The sequence below is a fragment of the Vulpes lagopus genome, unplaced genomic scaffold, assembly GCF_018345385.1.
Source record: "Vulpes lagopus strain Blue_001 unplaced genomic scaffold, ASM1834538v1 ctg1180, whole genome shotgun sequence".
Classification (NCBI taxonomy): Eukaryota; Metazoa; Chordata; class Mammalia; order Carnivora; family Canidae; genus Vulpes; species Vulpes lagopus.
The window spans coordinates 1-6,897 of NW_024570431.1; the positions used below are offsets into that span (position 1 = coordinate 1).

A 6,897-nucleotide genomic window follows, 5' to 3' on the forward strand; every position below is an offset into this window, starting at 1 on the left:
GGTTTCCGTAGAGTAAGGGGCTGCCTTGGCTCTCAGTCAGGCAAGGAGGCAGAGTCCCTCTACTTCAATACCCTCGAACTAGTCCAAGGCCCTCCTGAGACGTACCTGAACGGCTCCTTTGGCTCCCCTTGAGGCTCCTCAAGTGGACCCAACACACTTAATCTACCATACTTTGGCTTAGGTCCCAGGTGCATTGGTTTTTCTTATGGTTCTGAAGGACAAATCAACCTTCTGTAATGGTGGGGGTGTGTTGTGGGTGGGGAAGCCAAGGTTCTGCCCAAGGTTGCTTGCCTGCCCAGGGCAAGAACTTTGGTTTTCAGAGCCATAGCCCGTCAGCCTGTAAGGAGAACTTAGGGCAAGAGGAGCAAATCAAGGTGTAAAAGATCTGATGTAAAAGCAACCTGAATCCACTTGCCCTGTGTGCTCTTCTTGCCTGATCTCCAGCGTGAGGGGGACAGACCAAGGAGCCAGTCAGTTGTTAAGTGCTGGCGAGTCTGATCTTTCAGGCAGCAGCAGAAACCCCATCCCAGCCCTAAGGGGTGATTTGTTTTTATTTTGTTATTTTCTGAATGGCTAAGAGCTGCGCAAGAGCCGAGGCCCATTGAACCGAGACCATGGTCCTCTGTGTGTTTGAAGCAGGAATAGAACCTGGGGTAAGAGAAAGAGAGCCTGGTTCCGCCCGGTTTCGGAACCGGGGGACCTTTCGCGTGTTAGGCGAACGTGATAACCACTACACTACGGAAACCAGGCCGCCGGCGGCGCTCTCCTGCCAGGACCCTGAAAGCCTGGTCCTGCCACTACGTCCTCCCACCAGTTTCTTTCCAAGTCAAAGGCCCTGGGAGCACCGCGAGCCTGCAGCCCGGGGGACCGCAGCCCCGAGCGCCGCTGGGCTTCCGCGTCCCCCACCACCCCGGGCGCCGCCAAGACTCTGGGGGCCTCGCAGTCCGGCATTCGGGATCCGCATCCAACGCAGGGTTTCCAGATCGATTGAGGACCCCAGCTGCTGGACCCCCTTCCGTGAGAGGGGGGCGGGTCAGTTGCGTCGTCGAGCCCCAGGCGCCCTCCGCCGCCGCCCCTTGGGTCATCCCGCCCTCCGGGGCGGTCGCCGGCGGTCCCCCGCGGGGCGGTCAGCGCTCGGGCTGGAATCCACCCAGGAACCCGGGGACCCCGCTCCCCCCGCCCCCGTGGCCCCGCGGCCGCGGACCTGAGCGCCTCCGTTCCCAGCCCTTCGCTGTGGCTCCTCCGCGGTCTCCCCTCGGCCCAGGCGGTCCTGTCCCATTTTTTTCCTGCCGCTGACACTTTTTCTACGGACTAAGTAAGTCCATATTGTAATCAGCCTGTTATAGTTTTAGTCAGTACCATAGCAAAAGCTACGTGTTTAGAACATTTGACTGTATTTTAAAATATCCAACACCATACAGGCCATTCCACGATTCCATGCCGATGCTGAATTCGTTTCCAGACCAATAAAGTATAAATCTAGTCGATACACAACAAATATCTGGATTGTTGGATTTCTCTCCTCATGGTCTTAGATGCATTTGAGGAGCATTTTGTTTTAAATTTAAATTTTAGTTAATATATGTGCACTATTGGGTTTCTGGAGTAGAATTTCAGTGATTTCATCGCTTACAAAGAACTCCCAGTGATGCATCACAATGTCCTCTTTAAGACTGATCACCCATCTACAAATCCCCCCCCCGCGAATTGACCCGTTTTGTTCTCTATCCTTAGGAGTCTATGTTTGTTTCTTCTTTTCTTTTTCCCCCCTTCACTATGTTCATCTTTTTCTTTCTTAAATTTCAACATATGTACGTGAGAGTATAGCACTTATCTGTCTCTGACTGACTTAATTCACTTACTATAATACACATAGTTGCACAATGGCAAGAATCATTTTTTTGATGGCGGAGTAATATTTCCATTGTATATATACACATACTTCTTTATCCATTCATCGGTCCATGGACATTTGCCTCTCTCATAGTTTGTCTATTGTTGAAATGCTGCTATAAACATTGGCTGATGTACCCATTTGTTTTTTTTTTTTAATTTTTTTTTAATTTTTATTTATTTTATGATAGTCACAGAGAGAGAGAGAGAGGCAAGACACGGCGGAGGGCAAGCAGCTCCATGGCACCGGGAGCCCGATGTGGGATTACGATCCCGGCCCTCCCGATCGCGCCCTGGCCAAAGGCAGGCCCAAACCGCTGCACCACCCAGGGATCCCTGATGTACCCCTTTGAATCTGTATTTTTGTGACTTTTGGTTCACCTAGTAGACAATTGTTGGATCATAGGGTAGTTTCTATTTTTAACTCTTTGAAAGACCACCAGACTGTTCTCCAAGAGAGGTCGCACCAGTTTGCATTCCCCCACCAACAGTTTGCAAGGGGGCTCCCCAGTCTCTGTATCCTCACCAACCAACCTGTTGTTTTCTTGTGTTGTTAATCTTTAGCTATTTGACAGGTGTGAGTGTAGTCACATTGTTTGATTTATATTTCCCCGATGAATCAGTATGGGTTGCCATCAGTTCATGTGTCTGTTAGCCATCTAGATATTTTTTTTGTGAATTTGTCTATTCATGTCTTCTGCCATTTCTAACTGATTTTGTTTTTTGGGGTGCTGATTTGATAAAATTCTTTATATACTTGGATACTAACCCCTTTATCCAGATGTGTCATTTGCAAATACTTCTTCCGTCTGTAGGCCTGCCTTTTCGTTTTTTGATTGTTTTCGTTCATGTGCAAAGCTTTTTATTTTATGAAGTCCCAATAGTTCATTTTTCGCTTTGGTTTCCTTCCCTCCGCATGTGTCTAGTAACAATACTACGCGAGGTTCCCCAAAAGGTTTCTACCTGGGTTCTCCTGAGGATTTTTTATGTTGTGTCCTGCTCTCATTTAGGTCGTTTATCCATTTTGAATCAATTTTTGTGTAATTGTGTAAAAAGTGGTCCCGTTTAACTTCGGCATGGCTGTTCATTTTTCCCAACACTATTTGTTGAAGAACAGTGTGTTTTAAACCTTTTTACAAGACCTGAAACTCTTTTATGTGGGCCATAAAAAAATATATTTTAAGGCTTTATTTATTCATTCATGAGAGACCCAGAAGAAAAGCAAGGACTGGTAGAGGAAAACAGGTCTACCTGCAGGGAGCCGGAGACCTAACCCAATACCCTGGATCTTGACCCGAGCTAAATGCAGACACCCAACCACGAGTCCACCCAGTGCCCCGTTTTTTGCCTTTTATAGTTTGCCTGTCATCAGGCTGCGGAGTGCAATTCCTACTTAGAAGACAGAGAGAATAAAGATTGTTTTCACAAACGGGTTCATGTCTGTCGGTTTACACTTTTCCTCAGAACCAAGTACCAATAGGCAGAAAGCAGAAAATACTGAGAAAAATTTATTGTCACTCTCTCAGTCTCTCTGCTCTATCTCTCGTGCTTTCCTCTGTTTTTAGAAGTTGGGGAAGAAATTCTCCATCGTTGCTCCGCTTAGTGCAAGAGTTTACCGAGTTTCCTTCACACGAAGTTTTCCAGGGCTGCCACCTGAAAAGTGCCGGCAGCGTAATCACTGACATCCACGTCGGGTCGGGTGCTCTGCCTTGTTCTGCTTTGGCTCAGAAGGCAGTTGAGGACGCAATCTGGACTGCAGCTCTCCACTAGCGACCCAAGGGATTGTTCAAAAGATCGGCCTCAAAATAGCATTCAACAGAAATTTCATTATTTCTTTCCCCCTTTGCCTCCCTCCATATGATATTTTCTCTCTCCCCTGCCCAGCCGGTGGAGGAGATTCACGTCTTCCTGTCGCGTCGGACCCCTTGAGGTCCACGGGGACAGGAGGAGTAGCTGTCCCTTCCTCCCCCTACAAAAGTGTAGTCCGCACTCCGAGAACCCAATACCAACACTCCGCACAACGCTGTTTCCTGCAAACCCGACGGAGCGCTCCCGCAGCCTCTCTGCAGGCCCCTAGGGGAAGGCGGTGGGATTCCTGGCCCCGCGACCGAAGAAGCCGCGCTGAGGGGCCCGCCCTGACCCCGCTGGCCCCCGAGGATGGGGCTGGGAGAGGCAAAGCTCCCCTTTTCCCCCCGGAAGCAGCGCGAGGGTCGCTCACAGGCCCCCACGAACCGGAGACGCAAAGTGAGGGAGCCCACGTGCCTTCGTTAAATGACCTCGCGCCCGTGTCGGGAACAGCCGTTAGCCAGAACCGACCGCAGGAAGACAGCGTGGCTCCGGGCCGGGGCTGTGACGAAGAAGGCCGCTCGGTTTTTCCGACACACGGGTGTGTGGCGGGAGGAAGGCCGCGTCAGAGAGCCGCGCGGGGTGGCCCGAGCGAGCGGAGCATCACGGAGTTGGGTTTGACAGTGCGGGGCCGCAGGTTGTGGCGGAGACCGGGTCCAGCTCCGCCGCCCAGCCATCCTTGGGAGGTCCTCCGTCCCGGGCTCGGTGCCGCGTCGCTCGGGGGGGGTTTTCCCCCCCCCTCCTCCGGTCGATGCGGGCCCCGGGGTCTCATGCCGGCGCCTCCCTCCGCGCCCTGGCGGCTCCTCGTGTCCGCAAAGGCGCGTCCTCCGGGGCAGCCCCGAGTGCGCTGGACGTGTTGGACCCGGCGGGGCTCCGGACGGATAAGGCCCCCCCGCACAGGGTAAGGTCATTCTTGTGGGGCTCCTTTAACAGAGAAAGCAAGAGGGAACGGCCTTAGGAACAATTCCGAGGAGGGCTTGTACGTCATTCAGAAGACAGACAACAGCTTTATTGCAGAGCTACTTGTATCTCTAAAAACAGCTTGGGTCCCCTCCCTTGGTATCTTTCGCTAGATTAAGGTCACCCGTCGCGCAGGGTTTCGATTTCTGTCAGCTGGGGATGTTTCCTGTAATGAATCTGTATTTTTTCCTCTCCAGAAGTGTGGTGTGCACCGAGGGCCCCATAAAGAACCTCGTACTAGAGTTCCTAAATGCCGGAGGGCCGGGCCCAGCGTCAAGACAACTCCCAAGCGCGATGACCCTGGCAGAGATTCTTCTTTTCCACTCAACCTTTGGTAGAAATCTAGGTCTCACTTCGAGTCAAAAATTTCCATCTAATGAAACTTGGGCTTCCAAGCACTCTGTTCAACAAAAACAAAAAAACAAAAAAACAAAAAACGAACCTAAAGTGAAATATACAAAATGTTGCAAGAATAGTAACATCCTGTTATCCCCCTCCCCTAAAGTGCACCATTTAAATTCCCCACATTACTTTCTCCTCCATCCTCATATTTACAGACTGGACATCATTGAAGGCACCTGGCAGACCAGCCTAGACAATGGGTTTGGGGCTGGTTCTTGCTCCCTCCCGTGGGCAATGTCCCTCCAAACAACAGACCGCCTCGCTTGGCATGACCTTTCATCGAGCCCAGGGGAGGCTTTTGTCCCTCTGAGGAGACCCCCCTTGTCCCTTCAGGAAACCAGACATGCTCTTGCCTCCAGGCGCCAGAGAAGGCTTCAGGCTGGTGGAGTGTTATTTGCCTTGCGGGATAGGCAGGCCAGCGTGCCCTTGCTTGTCAGAACAGGATTAGTGGCCATGCCCCCAGCACTGCTGCCCTCTGGCTCCTCTGGTGGCAGTGGTCCTGCACTTGGTGGGGGCCTAGGATATGAGTAATTAACACTTGAATACAGTGGCTGGTCTTCCTGTCCAATTCAAGCATGTACTCACGGACAGGACCTTGGGTGGAATGTTCCACCATTTACAATATCCAAATGCCCCAACAACCTTCGGACTTGCTATGGAGCGGTTTAAAATACAGGAAGCGATTAAAAGTGTTGACTTAAAATTTGATCAAATAGAAAAAAAAGGGCCACCTTGGTGGCTCAGTTGGTGGCATAATCTGCCTTTGGCTCGTTTTGAACCGGGTCCTGGAGTCCAGCCCAGTGTGTCACACGCTGCTCATTGGAGTATGCTTCTCCTCTCCCTCTGCCCCTCCGCTGCTGTGCTCTCCTCTCCCTCAATGGATAAGTCAAATCTCTAGAAAAAAAAATAGAAAAGAAGAAAGTGACAGAAGCCAACGATCCTCTATATTCTGAAAGAAAGGCAAGGCAACAAGGCTTTGCAGCTTGAGAGAATGGCCTGGCAGAGCAATGTAATAATAGGGAAGGGAAAAGGTGGAGGGAAGGAGTCTCACTGCTCTGGCTTGCAAGGAGCTGTCCTGCCTCAGAGTGTGCAAGTCTCCAAGTTTCTGAAGCTTCCAGAAGCTCTAAGACCAAGGGATATAAACTTTCAATTTGTGTTTTGTTCTAAATCAGGAGTCCTGACTGAGATGTGGGATTCTTATTGAGGTGTAAAATCCTGAGCCCTTGCTTTTCAGGGATTGCAATATACCCTCTAAGCAGGGCCTCGCAGTGCTGAGCTCTCAGTTGGGCCTTAGTCTTTCTGAAGAATTTTCCTGGTTAATTTGCATATCACATGCCACTAAATTTGGCACAGCAGAAAGCGCCTGTAATCAGGAAGAGAATGGAGATGCTACAATGGAGAAGTTACTCACATGTGAAAAATGAAAGTAAATAACACTGTATGTTAGTATATTTGAATGAAAAAATAGAAAAAAGAAGTAAAAATGTCTCTTTAGAAAAACTGGATTAGAATTAGTTTTTTTGAAAGAGTTTAAAGTACGATTTTCTGAGAGTCTTGCCTGAAAATGCAAGAAATGAAAAACATTATTGCAATCCTTGGAAGACTCCAAAGGCAACGCCTGTAAATAGGTTTAAGCACTGTTGAAAACCAAGTTTTGAGCACACCTCCAAGAAGGATACACAGTTACAAAGAGCCAAATACTGGCAATACAAGAAAACTACTTTGTAGACAAGTTTTATTTCTTTTTTTTTAAAGATTTAATTTATTCCTTGAGAGACACACAAGAGAAGAGGCAGA

At 49.6% G+C, this 6,897-nt stretch overlaps 1 non-coding gene across 1 annotated transcript; it reads right to left on the minus strand.

The window, feature by feature from the left end:
- Positions 1–670: 670 nt before the first annotated feature.
- Positions 671–746, minus strand: TRNAV-AAC. Its single transcript has one exon. It is a non-coding gene; the product is annotated as a tRNA-Val (tRNA).
- Positions 747–6,897: the final 6,151 nt, after the last annotated feature.